This window comes from Megachile rotundata, chromosome 15 (genome assembly GCF_050947335.1).
Source record: "Megachile rotundata isolate GNS110a chromosome 15, iyMegRotu1, whole genome shotgun sequence".
Classification (NCBI taxonomy): domain Eukaryota; kingdom Metazoa; phylum Arthropoda; class Insecta; order Hymenoptera; family Megachilidae; genus Megachile; species Megachile rotundata.
In genome coordinates this window covers 6,783,768-6,805,446 of record NC_134997.1, presented here as the reverse complement: position 1 = coordinate 6,805,446, position 21,679 = coordinate 6,783,768, and the positions used below count along the sequence as shown (strand labels likewise).

General features: G+C 31.8%; 1 protein-coding gene across 14 annotated transcripts in view; it reads left to right on the top strand.

Moving 5' to 3' along the window:
- The window catches only part of LOC100876585 (opioid-binding protein/cell adhesion molecule homolog), a 657,546-nt gene that overhangs the window by 214,923 nt on the left and 420,944 nt on the right, over positions 1-21,679 (top strand). For 5 of the 14 annotated variants that reach the window (XM_076540723.1, XM_076540721.1, XM_012288697.2 and 2 more), the window contains exon 1: positions 16,347-16,520. The exons of 1 other annotated variant lie outside the window; for it this stretch is intronic. The gene's annotated coding sequence lies outside the window, so the exon portion shown is untranslated. 8 more of the 14 variants (XM_076540714.1, XM_012288703.2, XM_076540716.1 and 5 more) reach the window with 7 other exon arrangements.

Here is a 21,679-nt window from a genome sequence, read left to right as displayed (position 1 = left end):
GGCAATCAAAGCTTATGATATTCCTTGAATTTTACTCTAACGTGTATCAATTTTAAAGCTCATATAATATTATAACAAAAAATGTTATTGGTTTGAAATACAGTTCAAATAAATGCTCTAGATTATAGAGCGAGGTAGAGCTGAAAGTAAATGCTTGGATTTGTACCAACAGCGTACAAAGTTGCCTCACGATTTTTATAGTAATTGAATTGGCTATTTATCGCTTCAATATCTGGATAAAGAAAGCACAGAACGATAACGTATATAACAGTGATGAACGGATTAAGAGCCTGGCAATAAGCTGGCAATGGTGTGATGAGATATCGGAGAATTTGAGGTTAGAAATCTTGTAAAGCTCTCAAATTATTAATTTAGAAGGTTCAAAACTTTTTCAGGCAAAAATTTCTAAACTCGTACATTTGAATGATTCGGAATTTCGTGCCAGAAAAATGTCGCATATTAAAATTGTACAAGTATGGACATTCGAAGAGTCGACCACAAATTGGGAACCTTGGAAAGCAATTTAATTCATCGTATATTCATTCACTTTGACACTTTCTATCGCTCTCTATTTATCTTTAAATCTCTTCGACTCAAGGGTGTGTTTGAGAGAAGAGTGGTGTATGGATCCGAAACTCTCAGCTTTCTATCTAACCCAGAAATAGGTCCGACTTCCTCTCTATAAAGTTGTAGTACACGTAACTGCAATATAGGGTGTTTATAAAGTTTCTTTAAGCCCGGGGATGTGATAACTTTCGCCGATATCGATCATAAAACCGCAAGCTTCGTAAATACGGTTGAACATTCGATAATGATGCACTAATGTTGATTAAACCTTAACTTTCTGAAACATGCTGATACGTAAAACATACCGAATTTTCCGCTCCATATGATAACGCAGTTGAATAACAACGTTCTAACGCCTCGGGTGCTGAAACGTTCGATATTCGGATGTTTCACGCTCTTCGTGGGATTTAATAATTTTCAGTTACGTTGTGATTAAATTATTTTTGTATTGCGATATGATAATGTGGACTACTGTGGAGATTTTCTAGTAGCTTGTAGGAATTGTTTCTTGTTCTTTTTTGAGGTTATGTCGTTCAATTTTAAGGTTATGTTGCTCAATTTTAAGGTTATGCTGTTCAATTTTAAGGTTATGTTGCGATTCGTTCAAAAGTTTTATATTTAATATTTATGTATGTTCGTTGATATTTTTACAGAATTATTCAAGTATGTACTGTACGTTTATATAATTGTATGTATTATATTTTGAAAAATGTAAATAGAACTGTGTATTTGTATAAAAGGGTAGGTAATTAATTATGATTAATTATGTTCACTTTCCATTATTTTTATTTATTTGCTATTTTCTCAAAAATAAAGTACAAAGACAATTTTCAAGGTTACGAAGCAAACTTGCCTAACATAAAAACCTCCCCTAACAGGCGATAACTTATTAAGCTTCTGAATGACTTGATTTACGATTCAAGGTTTGCTAAACTGTTACTTGTTCTTTTTTCTCAAGAATAAACTATTACAAGACTTTTTAAGGTTATGGTATTTGACTAATACGAAAACCTTTCCTAACATGCGATCTCAACTCAATACTTAGGTTTCAAAAGGGATAGCTTCATTTACGATTCAAAGTTTACTAAATTGTCTTTATTTACTTTTGTCACGAGTCTAAACTATTACGGGAACCATTTTGAAGGTTACGGCGCAAACTTGCCTAATGCGAAAACCTCTTACAACTTAATTCTAAGGTTTCAAAAGGGATGTCTTGATTTGCGATTCAAGGTTTACTAAACTGTATTTACTTTTTCTTTTTTCTCAAGAATAAACTATTACAGAAATTTTGAAGGTTATGGTAAACCTGCCTAATACGAAAACCTCCCCTAACATGCGATCTCAACTTACCATTACTAGGCTTTTAAAAGTCGCAGTTTTCTTTTCGTAACTAATCGTGCACGTGTTTCATCCACACATTGGCTTCGAAACCGATTAAACCTGAGCAATCGCATATTTGTGAAATACGTTGCAGGAAGTTTTTGAAGCGGTTCGATTAAATTATAAATACCTCAACGATGCTGAATGTATAATCATTTTCATGGATACAGTTACACAGTGCATGCAACGGAGTTTGACTTACTAGTTGTACATCGTTAAATAACGAAGATTCAACCTTGAAGCTACTCGATAGTTATAACGACATTGTTTCCAAATATGGCGGCGCGGAAATTGCTACTACGAGTCGGGTGAACGAGTTAATCTGAAACTTCCCTGTACTTTTCCACGAATCGAAATCTAGTTCTTCGTCTTCGATGACGCTTTATTTAACGGTTAAGTTAATTTTGTACACGGTATAGAGCGTTACCGGTGGACTACTGTGAAACACATCTCCAATTTATGAAAGGATGAGTTTCATGTTAGAAGAATACAAGTGTAGGAAATTACGATGACAAAACTGAGAAGAATAGATAAAAGTTTGATGGTGCAGGGAGTTTGAAAAAATTTGTGAAAGAGTTGAGACGTTCTGAAATATTCCGTGTACGAAGACGAATACCTCGATCAAGATACGGTAGCCATTACTTATCACATCTATATTTGATAGTAACATCATACGTTAAAGTGATATCCCTGCAGTGGGTCAAATTTGAATATAGAATAGCAATGTTGAATTTACTATGCGTGATATCGCTACCGATAGATAGAATCCATTGAATGAGAACAATCTTTCAAAGAAGAGGTGTTCTTTCTTAGAATATTTTTTTGCGATATTGAATTGGAAGCCGAATGCATAATGCATTAGTTGAAAATATTTCATGGACCAACTTGTTACCGATACGTCGTTCCGCTCCTTAAACGATCGATCGTGACTCAACTAAAAAGAATGTAAAGGGAAATAAATTTTGTCCGTGCTGGACAGGGGAGCCGTAAAAGAAGGGATGCGGAGAAAATTGCAAATTCTTTGTATCGAAATAAATAAGTCAATTACTTATTGGAAATCTTGACGTTTCCGCGTTCGGATGTTTGGTGATTTTGGAATTTGGTTATTTGGAGAAGTGGTGATTTTACGATTTCAGATTTTAGGGATTTTGGGACTTGAGAATTTTGGTGTTTAGGCATTTGGGAATTTGGGAAATTGGTTATTTAAGGATTTCAAGGATTTCAAGGATTTCAAGGATTTCAAGGATTTCAAGGATTTCAAGGATTTCAAGGATTTCAAGGATTTCAAGGATTTCAAGAATTTCAAGGATTTCAAGGATTTCAAGGATTTCAAGGATTTCAAGCATTTCAAAGATTTCAAGGATTTCAAGGATTTTAGGGATGTTAAGGACTTTAGGGATTTTGGGACTTGAGAATTTTAGTGTTTAAGCATTTGTGAATTTAGGAAATTGGTGATTTAGGGATTTTAAGGGCTTTATGGATTTGGGGATTTGAGAATTTTGACGTTTAAGAATTTGTGGATTTGGAAAATGGGTGATTTGGCCATTTAGGACTTTAGAGACTTTGGGATTTGAGAATGATGGCATTTAAGGATTTGTGAATTTGGGAAATTGATCATTTGAACATTTACGACTTTCGATATTTGGTAATTTGAGAATTTTGATGTTTGAGGATTTGTGAATTTGGGAAATTGGTCATTTGACCACTTAGGACTTCAGATATTTTATAATTCGAGAATTTTGCTGTTTAATAATTTGTAAATTTGAGAAATTAGCCATCTGACCATTTAAGACTTCAGGTACTTTTTAATTTGAAAATCTTGCTATTTAAATAATTTTGAATTAAGTTAATTGGTCATGTGATCATTTAGAACTTCGGATATTTTATACTTCGAAAATTTTGCTGTTTAAAGATTTATAAAATATATGAAATTGGTTATTTGCCTCTTATGATTCTCAACTCAATAATTCATATAATTAACTAATATGTAATGAACTATTAAATATCCTTTTGAATACTTCATTTTATCTCACAGCATATTCCCCGTGCGTTCTTTTCGTGCTTCCGATTGTTAAAACTTTTTTACACAGCCCAGTACTCGAAACGAAAGAAATTTTTATGCTTTTATTACATTGCTTAACAGGAAGAATTTAATTTGCACAGTGGTTTTTGTTAAAGTGCTTTATAAGTCTTTTAATTACATTTCTGTTCGAACGTACCTACTGTAATTTTACATTCACAAGTTTATTTGAAGTTACATTATAATCTGCGTTATGTATTGTATTGCATTTGACAATTAAAATTATGTATAATTTATATAACTTATATATTTGTAATAATTTCAATTTACGTTATTAACGTAATTATATAATTATAAATATAATTCATTAAATATAATCAAATATAATCAATAAATATAAATATTTATAATTAATATAGTTTGAATAATTATATCGTATTTCATATAACACATTATATCACAATTTATGCAATTATATTGCATTGTAGTCGATAAATATACAATAATTATATAGCTTGTATAATTTATAAAATATGATTTATTCAATTTTTGTGAATATTGTATAATTTATACCATTTACATACACAGTTGTGTCATAATTTATATCACTTTTGTGCACATTTATATCATAATATTAATTTTATATTATAATTCCAAAAACATACTATAATGCACTTAAAAAGGAACAATAAAAAATGTATACTATTTCAAATATAATAAATTTTGAAGCTTCCTGTATATTGTCATTAGATAATTAAAATAAGTATTAAACATAACGAAAATTATATTATATATTGTATATAAGAATATATATTTGATATAAGCAAAATTGTACTATATATACATGTAAATAATATGCTTATTGTACATATTTGTAGTTAGCAAGATTCAAAACTCCCGCGCAAACGTAAGCGATTGTACGCATGCGCGCGTGAGAAGCAGCGAAGCGTAACAGAACCCGAATCTTTTATATCACTATAAATACTAAATAAACGAACTTGTTTATTGCAATATCTGCATAATAAGAGTAAAAAGAAAATTAAACATTCTAATATTCATAAATAATTAAACGGTAAAAAAGATTGACGAAGAAAATTGAAAAGACACAACGTTTTACAGGTCCCGTTACTTTATACGGCCGTTACATCCAACCCCCGAGGAGAAGAAGTTCCAACGAAATTCCAAGGGTAGAGGATTTCCCCTATTCATGTCCAGCAGCATTTTAGGTCAGTAATCTTACCATTCAGCACCGAGATGAGTTTCCTCTTCTCGAGAATTCTAACTCTTGATATTCCGTCGATATGCTCATGATTGCGTCTGTCACATTTCACAGAATGTCTAACGTCCAATGTTACAGAACTTTGCGTACTTTAACCGAACTTTCTCTACATATTAACCATCGAACGGTGCAGCCGGGTCAATCGTGACCCAGACATATCGTAGATATACCAAGGTCCCTGGAGTCTAATTTCAAACCGAAGAATTCTCGTATCTTCGCAAAACAGGGAACAAATCACGGACATTTTTTAGGATTATCGTTTTCGACGGTGGAACTTTGGAAATTGAAAATTTACGGATTTTTGGAATTTACGGTGGAGGGGTTTTGGTACTTTAATTTTGTTTTATGTTTTGGGTAAATCTTGCGTATTTGAGTCTTAGGTTTCGAAGTGCTGAAATTTCTTTGTCCTCGTTTGGGTTTAGGAAATTTGGAAACTCTACATTTTGCAATTTTGGAATTTCGGAATTGTGGAAACTTGGAATTCTGAATTTGTAGAATTCTGGAATTGCACAATTGTAGAATATTGCAATTTTGGAATTGTAAAACCTTGAAATGTGGAATTTTGAAACTGTGGAATTTTAGAATTGTGGAATTGTAGAATATTGCAATCGTGGAATTGTGAAATTACGGAATTGTAGGATTATGGAATTTCGGAATGGTGCAGCAGTGCTATTGCAAAATTGTGGAGTTTTAGAATTGTGAAATTGTAGAATATTGCAATCATATAATTGTGGACTTGTGGTATTGTAGAATTGTGGAATTGCGGAACTGTGACATTTTGGAATATTGCAAACGTGGAATTGAAGAGCGACAAAATTGTGGAATTTTTGATATTTGAAACTGTGGAATTGTATAATATTGGAATATCGCTTTTTTGTAACTTTATAACTGTGGAATTGTGGAATTACGGAATTGAAGAATTATAACATTTTGGAATATTGGAATATTGGAATTGTAGAATTTTTTATTTTTGGAATTGTGCAATTGTAGAACTTCGAAATTGTGCATCTATGGAATTGGGGAGTTTTAGAATTGCGTAGTTGTAGATTTTTGGGATTTCGCAATTTTGGAATTGTATAATTTTGGAATTTCGGAAATTCAAATTTGTGAAATTGTGAAGTTTTTAAATTTTGGAATACAGCAATCGTGGAATTTTGGATTTGTGGAATTACAGAATTGTAGAACTATGGAATTGCGGAATCGAAAACTTTTGACATTTTGGTATATTGCAATTGTAGAATTGTGAGATTGTGAAATTGTTGAAGTCTGACATTTAAGAATATAGAAATAGTGGAATTGTGGAATTGCGGATTTGTAGAATTCGGGAATTGCGGATTTGAAGAATTGCGAAGTTGTGCAACTGTGAAATTGCAAAATTGCAGAAGTATGGAATTGTGGAGTTTTAAAATAGTGGAATTGAGGATTTGCGAATTTGTCGAATTGCGAATTTGCGGAATTGTGAAATTGCTGAGTTGTGGAATTGCGGAATTGTGGAGTTTTTGTCATTTTGGATGATTGGAATTGTGGAATTTTTTATGTCTAGAATTATGGAATTGTACAATCGTGGAACTGCAAAATTGTGCAACTGCCGAACTGCTGAATAGTGGAACCGTAATAATCTACAATCGTAGAATTGTTCAATTGTGAAATCGTAGAATCATAGATTCGTTGAATTGTAGAATCGTAGAATCGCAGAATCAGGGAACTGAGAATCGAAGAATCAGACAAGCTTAGAATCTTAGAATCTCAGAATCGCAGAATGGCAGAAACGTGGAAGCATATCATCGCAGAAACGTAGAGTCGTAGAATCATAGTATCTTAGAATCTTAGAACCTTAGAATTACTTAATTCTTAACTTTTATAACCTTGATATTCTTAAATATTGTTATTTTAAAACCATAGAATGTCAAAATCTACAGTATCCGAAATTTTTTATGTTTGATCCTACTTATAAACTTCCCAATTTCCACGCTTCAAACCCAAGTTTCCCATTTTAATTTAGAAGTTCATACTCGCAAATATTACTATCACGTCATAAAAATAGTCTCAAAAAAAATTGCTACTCAAATTCTCTAACTTAGCATCACTTTAACATCACTTCTCACTTCATAACATAATCAGGCTCATACCGTATTCGATACCATGACTTTTTCGACATCGCCAGTTCCGGAATTCCGTCCACGAGTCCCATAAACTGCTGAATTATCGAAACAGCGGTGCATCCGTTCGCCTGAAAAGTTCAGGTAGTCATCGCCTCTTAAGAATGCATCTCAAAAGAGTTCAGCAGCAGCGTGTCGAGGAGGGACACAGGGTTGTTTTTGTCACGGAGCAATGGGCTAATGGATCGGCGGGTGTGTAGGTGTGCAGTCCAGAGAGGGGATGATCAGAGGGTGAGACTGGGGGTGAATTCTCGTAAGGGTGGCAGCGCTGTGACGGCGAAAGCAGGAAACACGGACGGGATTGGCCCGCAAGCTCTCAGTCGCGCACAAACCGTTACGCGAGGATAACATCGGACGCGTATTATCTCGTCAGAAAGTTCGCTGGTGAACGTAATCGTTCGTCCGTCGTCGCACGATCACTCGTAATCACCCAAGTGACCGACAATCTGCGAGTTTTCAGTGAAAAATTTATAAACAATCCGCACGCCAGTTACGTTACTTGGACACCTAGGTGACCACCACGTGGACGTTACAGAGAGCGGGCCAAGTGAGACGGTGCTACGAAACATTTCCGAACCGCGTCACAGGTGATTCACACGCTCGTTGCGGGTCCATAATTGTGTGTTACAGACGCTAATTAGTACCCGTCGATGTTGCGCCTTTGTTGCGGACCGATACGCAGCTTCGTTACAGCTCGATCGAATACCTGCGATAAGGAGTTTCCCTTACTCCACGGAAATGGAACTTTTAATTAAGATTAACCAGCCCACCCTGATAACGACATAAATAGACCACTTTCAGGGACACTAGTGTGACTTTTATTCCCTACCTTCGAACTATCGTCCTAATTGAATCGCACGCTGAAAACATTGTTAACTTTCGGAGCCTTCGTTCGGAGATTCTTTTGTTGTCACTTCTTTGAATCTTCCGAATTGTAATTGAAGCTACCTGGGGATACGCAGAGACTTGCGATTGGACGAATCTCGTGTATTGTCTATTCTTTGGGTTTCTTCAGTACTATATCTTTTTTGATCTTCACCTATTCTTTTGATTGAAAGATACCTCAGGATAAATATTGGCAGAATTCTAGAGTGATTGGACGAATCATTGTCTTCAGGTTCTTCGGTTCAACTCTACGCTTTTGATCTTCACCTATTCTTTTGAAACCTGGAAATAAATATTGATAGAAGAGACTGGTTGAATCTCGCATTGTCTACATATTCAGGTTCATTTCTTTCTTTTAACTCTGTTCACTCGTTTGGTCTTCACATTGACTGAAAGATATCTACATATGGTAGAATTCCAGTGCGATGAATCTATTCACGCATTGTCTAATCTCCATTTCTTTCTTTCAACTCCGTCCACCTTTTTGGTCATTAGGTCTTTTGATTGAAGATGATTTCTAGGAATAAATATTAGTTGAAGTGCAACTGAATCTTTGTCTACATATTCTTCAGGTTCACTTCTTTCAACTCTACCCACTCTTTTGGTCTTCTCTTATTAATTTGATGGAAGACACCTGGAGATAAATGTTATTAGACACCTAGAGTGATGACAAATTTTGTTGTATATTCTTCAGGTTTATTTCTTCTGTTTAATTTTGTTTACCTTCCTCTCCAACTCATTTTGGTTAAAGTTGAGACTGCAAGACTCTTAATCCACCTATAACTTTAAATAAAATTGACACTTCAGGATTTCTAATAACCCTAACTAAAGTTGATGTTCAAGGATTTGGAATCCACCTATAATCGTAACTAAAGTTGGCACTGTAAGATTATTAATCTACCTATAACCCTAAATAAAATTGACACTTCAGGATTTCTAATAACCCTAACTAAAGTTGATACTTAAGGATTTTGAATCCACCTATAATCGTAACTAAAGTTGACACTGCAACTATAACGCTAAATAGTAGATATGTAGGATTTTGAATCCATCTATAACTCTAAATGAAGTTGATACCTCAGGATAAATGCTGATCAAAATTTAGTATGATTCGTTGAGTTTCTCCATATGTTATGCATTCTTCAGATTACTTCAATTGATTCCTATTAATTTCTTCAATTTCTGATCTACTATGACCCTAACTGAAACTGATACTTTAGCGTATTGTTTAATATTTAGTATGTTTCGTCGAGTTTCTTCACATGTTATGCATTCTTCAGATTACTTCAATTGAACTCTATTAACTTCTTCAATTTTTGATCTACCTATGACCCTAATTGAAACTGATACTTTAGCGTATTTGTTAATATTTAGTATGTTTCGTCGAGTTTCTTCACATGTTATGCATTCTTCAGATTACTTCAATTGAACTCTATTAACTTCTTCAATTTTTGATCTACCTATGCCCCTAACTGAAATTGATACTTTAGCGTATTTGTTAATATTTAGTATGTTTCGTCGAGTTTCTCCACATGTTATGCATTCTTCATATTACTTCAACTGAACCCTATTCTTCAATTTTTGATCTACCCTAACTGAAATTGATACTCTTGGATAACAATTAATAAAAATATAGTCAGACGAATTTACGTTATATATTCTTCAGCTCCACCTCTCAATTTAAACCCACTTCCTCAATTTTTAACTTGCATATATAAATTAACCTCTTCCGGTGTTTTGACAAGTCTCCCTCGTGACGCACTTATATCTCAAATGTGGCAAACCTTACTTAAATTTTGAATACTCTTCAACTTGAAATTTAGGTCCAACTATAAGTTGCATTATCAAGGATCCCTGAATATAAAATAGTTACAACATTTTAATTTTCTTTGTTCGTTTTAATGTTATAGTCTTGAATAGTTAGTCTTGGCTGACGCATCTGATAAATAAATGGCACGGGAAGGGATTAAAGTTTGTACTTCAGAATAACTATTAATGATATTAACGACGTAGATGACTGTTGAATGGGGTAACATAGTTGGAGCACCTTCACATGTTTCTTCAAATCCTTTGACTCCATCTTAAATATCTAAACTTGCATACCTAAACTGAAGCTTATACTTCATTAAAACTGTTAATAACATTAACGACGTAGATGACTATTGAATGAGGTAACATAGTTGGAGCATCTTCACGTGCTTCTTCAAATCCTTTGACTCCATATTAAATGTCTAAACTTGCATACCTAAATTGAAGCTTATACTTCATTAAAATTATTAATAACATTAACGACGTAGATTACTATTGAATGAGGTAACATAGTTAGAACATCTTCACATGTTTCTTCAAATCCTTTGACTCTATCTTAAATATCTAAACTTGCATACCTAAACTGAAGCTTGTACTTCAGAAATACTATTGATAACATTAACAACGTAGGTAATTATTAGTGTCGCAGCATAATTGTATCTTCATATGTTTCTTCAAATCCTTTGACTCTATTTCACGTACCTAAACTTACATATCTAAACTGAAGCTTATTTCAGTATTTAAATTAATACTTCAGAATAGCTATTAATAACATTAACGACGTCGATGACTATTAATTCCGTAGCATGTCTGAAGCATCTTCACATGTTCCTACAAATCCTGTGACTCCGACCATGTAACTCTTACAACTCCATCCACTCGATCTTCTATAATCTTGACTTATCTATAATCCTGATGTTGCGGACCCTAAACTTGACACTTCGTAATAAATATCAGTCAAAACCTAGAATAATAGGAAGATCTTGATATGACATTTAGATTAGGTCTTCTTCTGTTTAGTTTGCGACATCTTGAATTTATCTACGACCTTAAACTTTGTACCAAAACAAATTATCCAAAATTTGCTACAATTACAAAAAGGTCTTTTTGTGGTATAAAATTCTTCAGACTTCTCAATGTTTCACTGCACTGTTTTCGCACCATGAATGTAATCGGAGATGATACCAAATGATTTTGATCCACATGGGAACGTGACATATGCCAAACACTCTGCAGTATTATGACAGATGTTACAGCGTCATAAATATTATGAAATGATAGATGGGTAATTAGATTACTATGACACATAGTTCAGTTTCGGCTTCTGATTTATTGGGATATATCGATAAAATATTATTGAGAGAAGATTCAAATGATTGAATTTTAGTGCTATAGCAATTGATTAAAAAGTCGCCATTGTACGAACTCTGTCCTTCAAGTTTTTCTCCTATTTTCTCTCGAATTTCGAATTTAACTCTAATTGAACTTGACAAGCAGTCCCAACTTTTCCTCTTCAATATTTAATCGATTTTTATTTACGGAATATTCTTGTACTTCTGTCTTTTGTTAAGAATAACAAAGGTGAACTAAGATTTATACATCAGGTGCATGAGAAATCTACTATTACTCAATGAAGACGATATTCTTCAATTTTTCTTCTCCACTTTTGCATTTCCTCTTTAACGAAAATTCGCTGTGTTTTTAAGGACAGAAGTCAAAGTTTTTTCGAATTTTTTGTCACTTCTGGTAATTTTAATGGAATCACTTTTGTGAGAAGAATTTTACCTTTCTTTGAAGAATGGAAATTCAGATTTTAACATAGGTGTATAATGAAACTCATTTTAATTTCTTCGCACACGACCCTTTTATGGTCAGTTAAAGATAATTTTTATGCTAACTTAAAATTCTAATTAACAATTTAAAATTTGTAGATTTTGTGTTAATTGTGAATTTAAATTAATAAGACGAGATTTTTTCATCTTTGTTAATTTTGAATTTAGGTTTTTAAATTCGTGCTAATTTTAAATTGGAAAGTTTAAATTTGTTTTAGTTTTGAATTGTAGATTTTTTAAATCGTGTTAAGTTTAAATTGTAGATTTCTTAATTTGTGTCAATTTTAAATTGCAGAATTTTTAATTTGTGTTGATTTTAAATTTAAATTAATAGTTCAAGATTTTAAAATTTGTGTTAATTTAAAATTTTAGGTCTTTCAATTCGTGTTAATTTTAAATTAGAATGTTTTTATACTTGTCTTAGTTTTACATTGGAAATTTTTATATTCGTATTAATTTCAAATTGTAGAATTTTTAATTTATGTTAATTTTAAATTATAGATTCTTTTAGTTTGTGTTAATTTTAAATTGTAAATTTTTTAATTCATGTTAATTTTTAAATAGTAATTTCTTAAATATGTCTTAATTTTAAATTATAATTTTTTAAATTTGTCGTAGTTTTAAATTACAAATTTTTAAATTTGTCTGAACTTAAATTGTAAATTTTTTAATCTATTTTAAATTAATTATTTAGTTTCACATGTAGTGCAACTTATGTCAATTTAATTACTTAGTATCACATTCAATGTCCTTTGTCTTAATTTCATTATTTAATATCTCCTTCAATTCTGTTTACATTAATTTATTTACCCACACATTCAGTAATTTATGTTAATACAATTTATCTGAAATTTTCCTAATTTATGTCGATTCGATAATCAAATAAAGCTGCAAACACGATTATAATATACCGAAAAATTACAATGTCGACGTCGGGCATCGGTTGTTGAATTTTAATGGAAATTAAATGCACACATGTGTCCGTGTCTTTAAAGAGGTTAAGTAAACCATGCAGTGGAGCTCCTTTCTTTCTAAAAATATAAAATTCATTTCTCCTCTAAGTAACGGAGTTTACATTAATACGATTACAGTATTAAATATTATAAAATTACACAAGTCACTTTGTTACATTACATCTCTTACTTTTAATATATAATTTCAATTTTTGGAAACTTATTTTTTAATTAACATAAATTGCAGTTAAATAAAATTTCTTTAGAAATTTCACTCTTTGCTAATTATTAAAAATTCCTGTAAGAAATAATTGAAATTCGAAAAACATCGACAGAATCTAACCTCAATTTTATTGAAACTAACCTAACCTTAATTTCGAGATTACGAAATAATCTTTCGGTTAACGAAAGTAGTGAAATAATCATTCGTTTCAATTTCTATATAATATTAGAGTTTTCTTGTGTCGACAAGAATCCTAACCTCAATTTTATTGAATTTAACCTAACATAACCTCAATTTTATTGCGGTTACGAAATAATCTTTCGGTTAACGAAAGCAGTGAAATAATCATTCGTTTCAATTTCTATATAATATTAGAGTTTTCTTGTGTCGACAAGAATCCTAACCTCAATTTCATTAAATCTAACCTAACTTAACCTCAATTTTATTGCGTTTACGAAATAATCTTTCGGTTAACGAAAGCAGTGAAATAATCATTCGTTTCAATTTCTATATAACATTAGAGTTTTCTTGTGTCGACAAGAATCCTAACCTCAATTTTATTGAATCTAACCTAACTTAACCTTAATAAAGGAGGAATGAAATAATCGCCTGTTTCAATTTCTATACAATATTTTTTCTTATTGCGAAAAAATTCTCGCCAATTCATGAATTACCAAAAATTGTTTAACGAAGAAAAATATTGTTTTTCGATGTTTTCGTACTTTCCCGTCGGATTACCGTTGTTTCATTCACAGTTACAAATTCTTTTGCAAACGTTAAACGAGAATGAAATTCGATGGACAGAGGAACGTGCAGCGAACAAATACCGATGACATTTATTTTTTTTCCCACCGGTGAAACATGTCAACTGTCGTTGTTATTCTTGCAAACAGCAAATTCTTCGTAAACGTTGGGTTAAAAAACACGGTAAACATTTCAGATTGAAATGAAGGGTGAAAAAAATCGTTTGACAAACGTTTGAAGCGGATGTCGTTAAAGCAAACTTTAAATATTATCTCTGTCGTGAAACAAATTTCGAACATTATTCCGTCTTTTTTTACGCAGTGTATTTCGTTTTCCTCGTACGGCTGCTTCACAATGTTCATGAATGTACGTTATGAAATAACTTTCTACATTTGTGATTAAAATGAATGTCCGCGATTGTTACGAATGTAATAATTACATTCTTTTGTTCATTTTCTCGGTTACGTTCTGGCTGACTGATATTAAAACGTATTTAATGATACACAGAGTGTATGTTAAAGCCGTTTCGTTTCGTTAGAGAGATTGGACGATAGGAAATTGAAATTTTTCCTATCGAATTTATCCGAGAAACGACGTAAACGAGAACCAGACGAATCATTCAATCGTTCGAACATAAATACGCCATTGATAAGTTTCATCTTCTCGTCCATTTCCTTCTCAAACACTGCAACTGATGTTGTAAACAATTTTCCTCTGAACAAATAACTGGTTTACGTAATGGAACAAACTTTTGATGGTTGGATCTTTTTGAAAGTTAATTAACTTTCTTGTTAATTACAGTTCTTTGATATTAAATATATTTATAAATATTAAATATATTAACTCGTTATTTCATGATAAATAATAGGAATAAATATTAAATACTTTAATGTGGAATGTAATATTGTTTAATATTATAATTTAGGTATTTAAATATTGGGATATTTAGATTTGTTATTTATAGTTAGAGTTTAGTATTATTGATATGAAGGATGATATGATTTATGTAAAATTGTTGAAATTAGTGGAAAATTTTTAATTTGTGTTGCATATGGGAGGGTTTAGGAACTTGGTGATCTGGATATTTGAGGCTTTGAATTAAATCTCTGAGTTTAGGGATTTGGATGTTTAGGAAATTAGGGACTTTGAAATTTGATATTTTAGGAAATTGCGAATTTGGGAATTTAGAAATTTGAGTTTTTAGGAATTTGGGAATTTGAGATTTTAGGAATTTGGGAATTTGAAAATTTGAAGGTTCCAGAATTTAGAGATTTGGAAACTTGGGGGTTCTAGAATTTAGGGATTTGGAAATTTTTGAATTTAGAAATTTAGAGATTTGGAAATTTGATAGTTATGAAGTTTAGGGATTTGGAACCATGAGAGTTATGAAATTTAGAGAACTGGAAATTTGAGAGTTATGAAATTTAGGGATTTGGAACCATGAGAGTTATGAAATTTACAGAATTGGACATTTGAGAGTCATGAAATTTAGGGATTTGAAACCATGAGAGTTATGAAATTTAGAGAATTGGAAATTTGAAAGTTATGAAATTTAGGGATTTGGGACTATGAGAGTTATGAAATTTAGAGAATTGGAAATTTGAGAGTTATGAAATTTAGGGATTTGGAACCACGAGAGTTATGAAATTTAGAGAACTGGAAATTTGAGAGTTATGAAATTTAGGGATTTGGAACCATGAAAGTTATGAAATTTAGAGAATTGGAAATTTGAGAGTTATGAAATTTAGGGATTTGGAACCATGAAAGTTATGAAATTTAGAGAATCGGAAATTTGAGAGTTATGAAATTTAGAGATTTGGAAATTTCAGTCGTATGGAATATAGGGATTTGGAAATTTGTGTCTTATGAAATTTAGAGATTTTGACCTGTTGAAGGCGAGGAGATCCGTGGACGAATAAAGTGTCGTAATTAATTATGTACAAAGCACAAAAACTATTTATTTAAGAACGATATAAAATACAATAAGAATTACGTGAGAAGAAAATTAGAGAACAAAATTGAATCGAAACATGCGAACACAAGAAGGAACAAACAATGATGATTAACATCGCTAGATGGAGACAAATGTTAATGCGAGAGTTATGGAATTTACGATATTTAGGGATTTGCAAACTTGAAAATCCGAAAATTTCTAAATGCATATTCAGAAAATTAAGAGTGCATATACTTGGAAGTTCAAAAATTCAAAATTGTATCATTTTCAGAACTATAAAATTGAATAAATTGAAATCTCGTTGACATTGAGTTTCAAGAATTTAGAAACTTGACAATTTATAAAATAAATTTGTAAATTTCGAGATACAAAAATAAATAAATTCCAATATTAGTTATAATTTAATATTCTCACCGGTCAGAAGTCGTAAGATATCGCGCGATCCAGAAGACGCAAATAAGATAAGCTCGAGACAATAACGCAATTCGGAGATAAGCAAAGTATAAAATCAGAAGCAGGCAGGTGCGCGCGAGAGATTCGGAGTTCATATTACTAACAAGCCAGTAGTGTGGTTTAGAAATAAAGTATTTTAAAACACAAACGGAGTGACTTCCTGTGTAACAATATAAATTGTCATTTATATCGGAATTTGTAAAATTATAAATTTGGGAATTTGAAGTTTCGACAGGTTTTAAAATTACAGTATTTGGGTTTCGTAAGTGTTGTCGAGAATTTAGTAATTTAGGTATTTAAAAAATGCTTAAACATTCGAAAACTTAAGAATTCCAAAAACGTGTGCTAAATATCCTAATTAACAAAACTACTGAAAACAATACACACGTGATTACACTTCCTTAAAGCATTTTTATAAATTTTCGAAAAGACTAAATTTCAAAACTACAATAATTATACTTCCCAATTCTTGCATCTTCTTATCAACCCATAATTAACAATAATTAACCCTTAAATAGTCTCAACTGAATTAACACGACAAAAACTGCTAAAACTATTATAACAAACCGCCACGTTTAAAAATGTTCAATATTTCCATCACCTCCAAAAAACTTCGTTATCTTCCCTAAATCGAACAAAAAATGTTTACACGCTACACGTCTTGTACACCTAAACCTCTTTTCAAAATCGAAATATCCGAACAATGAAGGATATACGTGTTTTTTTCGGCTCGCCAATTCAATCATACCGTGATCGCGTTAACCGTGATCGAGTGTTTCACAAAATGGCAGAAACGCGCAAAATGGCCGAAGCGCAGCTACTCCACTCAAAGTTTTCTCTCGACCATCGAACAGTCGTACAACTTTGTCACAAACAAAAAGTTGCATATTTTGTTCGCCATACTTTGCCAGTTACGCCACAAAAGCCCTGAAACGTAATTAACTTCTGCCTCATTGTTAAAAACGTAATATTAACGAGCAACTTCGAATTCTTTCGGTGAAATGATTATCGAACCACACTAAAATCGCAGGAATGTTCGTGAGAGTGTAATATGGAAGTTTGTAATACATTGAAACGTTGGAAAGCTAATTAGCATTGTGCTCAACATAATGATACAATGACGCCATTAATACCAACGGTTACACGGCTTTGACGCTCGACAATATCCCGTGAAACGGGAAGCGATAATGGAACTTGTTTTGAAAAAGAACTGTAGATAATGGTGTTTGTGGCTGTTGGAGAAAGACAGTGATAGATTTATGTTTTGATGCAGCTGTGGGTTTGGCGCTTTAGGGTGTGCATTGAAATTGTGGTTTTTTTGGAACTGCGTTTATAGGTTAGTTTTTGCGTAGGGGTGGATAGGAGATTTGAGGGTTTGAAATTTTATACTTTGTTGTTGGTAGGTTTTTCTATGAGTAAACTTTTGTGTTCTGGGAAATTGCAGATTGGTAAATTTAGATATCTGTAAATTTATAAATTTATAAACATGTGAGTTTGTAAATTTGGATATTTGGATATTTGGGAATTTGGGTATTTGTGAATTTCGGTATTTGTAAATTTGGGTATTTGTGAATTTGGATATTTATGAATTTGGGTATTTGTGAATTTGAGTATTTGTAAATTTAGATATTTGTAAATTTGTAAATTTGCCAATTTGTCAATTTGTCAACATGTGAATTTGTCAATTTGCAAATTTGTAAGCTTGTAAATTTGTCAATGTGCCAATTTGTTAACTTGTAAATTTCTCAATTTGCAAATTTGCAAATTTGTAAATTTGTCAATTTATCCACTTGTCAATTTGTCAATTTATCAATTTGTCAATTTGTCAATTTGTCAATTTGTCAATTTGTCAATTTGTTAACTTGTCGAATTGTTAATTTGTTAATTTGTAAATTTGTCAATTTACAAATTTGTAATCTCGTAAATTTGTGAGGTTTTAAGTTTATTAATTATTGATCTTTTAAAGGTGCAAAGCTAGGTTATTTTGCAAATTGATTACATCATAAATTTTTATGTTTGAGAATATAAGAATCTGAAATTTTATAATTTTTAAATTTCAGAATTTAATAGTTTCATAGTTCTGAAATTGTATATTTTTAGGTTCCTAAATCTCTAAATCTCTAAATCTCTGAAACTCTAAACTCCTAAATTCTCCACATCCCAAATCCCAAAATAGCTAAATCTGTAAAGTATTAATCTCTCAAATTTCAAAATTCCAAAATTTCAAAGTTACGAAATCCCCAAATCCCCAAATCCCTAAATCCTCAACTCACCAAATCATCAAATCCCTAAATTCCTAAATCTGCAAATTTTTGAATGCTTAAATTCCAAAATTCTAAAATTCCCTAAACCCTAAGTCCCTAAATCCCTAAATCCCCAAATTCCCAAATCCTTGAAATTCTAAATCCTTGAATTCGTGTGTTCTAAAATTCCAAAATTCTAAACTTTCAAATTTCCAAAATTCCAACATTCTAAACTTTCAAATTTCCAAAATTCCAAAATTCTAAACTTTCAAATTTCCAAAATTCTAAACTTTCAAATTTCCAAAATTCCAAAATTCCTTAAACCCTAAATTCCTAAATCACTAAATTTCTAAATCCTTAAATTCCAAAATTCCAAAATTCCAAAATTCCTAGATTCCCAGATTCCTATATTCCTAACTCCCTAAATCCCTAAATCCCCGAATCCCCAAATCCCTAACTCCCCAAATCCCCAAATTCTCAAACCCCCAATCCCTAAACTTCCAAACATCCAAATTTCTCAATTCCCTTCAAACCCTGCAATACTACCTACCCCACAATTCACAACAACTAAACATTCCCCGAAGCGTAAAACAATGAACAACCATTTCAACCCAACCTAAAAGCAATCATCCTTTCCCAACAATCCATAACAAGTTAAAAAATGTACCCCCTAAAAGCCCCAATAAAAAAGAAAAAAAGAACTAAAAACCAGTACCCAAACATGCACTCGAAAACACAATAGTTCTCTACGGTTTCGCAAAACGTCGAAAAACGGCGGGGAATTAATAATGATCAGGCGGGTGTTCGTACGTGAATTCTGAACGGTGTAGAGAAGTTAGCGAAGGGCGAAATTTCCTGAGGAAATCTCTTAGAAATTCGCTGGAAAATGAAGCAGTTACACGGGCCGACAGACCAATCTTCTATAACGCCGTTCTCTTTTTGAGCTTGTCAGATTAGATGGGATCGTGTGATGCAGAGTGCAACGGTGACGTACTTTTCATGGTGAGAGTGAATGGGGCTATTCTCCATCTTTTCGCGTCGCTTATCAACTAGACTCTCTCTGTGTGCTTCTGATGAGTTTGTGCACCGTATCGTTTGTTCGATTAAGTGCTAACTGAAAGATATTGTTTTCGCGGTACGTGAATTTAATATGGCGTGACTACAAAGTGGAGGGACTGACGCGATGTTGATTCGCGGGAATTCGTCTTTTGTGCTACAAGATTTTTTTGCTGTTATCTCACAACGTATAATATGATATTTAACATATTTATTTTGATATTTAACATTCACTGGGCTATGAAACAACTTTTGGAAATTTTACACTTCGTATTTTGAATATTTGAATAAACTTTATTTGATACACTGTTATATCTCAAGGGGCTTCAGTTAAAATTTTAACTCTTCAAGGTTTACATTTTTGAGAGAAACATCATTTTTTTTTGACAATTTTGGACTGTTTTAACTTTTCAAGGTTTAAATTTTTGGGAGAAACATCATTTTTTTTTACATTTCTGAACTGCTTTTATGTTCAACGTTTAAATTGACTGAAACTGCAAGGAAATTTGATGAAACTTTTGAAGATTATTTGTAATTTTTTTAAAGATATAATAAGCTTTGTGAGAAACATTTTTTAGGGTTTTAAACGTCTTAGTATACCAGGTATGTTATTCTGATGAGTGTTGAGGGTTAAATATTAATGACCGTTGAGGGTTAAATATTAATTAGATTAGCAGTAGACGTACAGTCGTTCGTTTATGATTAAAAAAATGGTGGATGACAAGCGTCATGATACATTTTTAAGTTATATACTAATTATATTAACAGTAGATTCAGAGATGTTCGATTAGTTTTGGGTTAAAAATAAAATAGAACAAGGGATGAAATAATTTGTACAATTATTCTTCTTCTCGACAAAAGTTAATTTACATTTTGAAAGTTTCTTAATAATTTCTGTAATCTAAGATAAAGTGTCTGAGATATTTTTTTATATATTTCGAGAACATTATTTTCAATATGGCGATTCAAATTATGGGGATCTAGTTTAGATATTGTCCCTTTCTGAATGTGTTTAGCACAGTTACACATTTTTATAAAATAACTCACAAAATCCATATGCAGTCAGTTTCAACAAAAAGTGAAACCATATGAAACAATTTGTTAAAATTAACAAAAGACGCCTGATTGATATGATGACAGAATTAATTTGTATACTTATACAATATGGTAGTCAATAAAAGAGACATTCAACTGCATTTTCTTAATAATTTTTTAGTAAATATTCAACGTTTAAAAATTGACTTACTTAGAAATTTAGATGGACTGACAGTTATTTTATAGAAAAATATTTTGTTGGAAAATGACTATTTTTAAATTATTACATTCTTGTGTAACTAATGGTTTTATATTCGATTACATTCTTATGTATCCAATGCGTGAATTACTATTACCGTTTAAAAATGTTGTATACAAGGTGTCCGGTGTAATATCCAAAGTTCTCGTACACAGAAAAAATTTCAAGAAAATAGGAACAAAAATTGTACTATACTTCACTAACGACCCGATGACCCATATCAACATTTTATATCCATATTATTTTTCGAGAAACGACGTACATTTTCGTGGATGACATTCAAAAATATGTAGCGTTCCATTTAGAAAATGGAAGGTCACCTTTGTTTCTCGAAAAATAATGCAGACATCAAAAACTGATGCATAGCTGTCAGTGAAATATGGTGCCAATGACTTTTACTAACTCCCTCTTTCTTTTCCAAATCACAACCCAATAACCGATACACTCCGATTTTTTACACAAAATTTATACAATTATCCATGAAACTTTACACAATTATTCATTAGATTTAAGAACGTAGTCATCCTTCATTACTGTCTATTTTTACTTTAAAACTCTTTTACTCGAAACGTTTAACTGCTTAAAAGTCATAAAAGTAAAGATAGGAAAAAGGGTTGAAAGTTGTACTGTTTCATTAGACCCACTAAGTAAGAGGTTTTTGGAAGAAATATTTTAGCAAGCTCTTTCTTACTTTCACAATGCAAAGCTAGTGCGGTACTAATGTAACACTCTGATTTTGATGAAATTCTAAAATTCTAAATGCTGGTCTCTTCAAACCATATAGTTATAAATCCACCAAATTCCCACTTTCTAAAATTTGCAAATCCA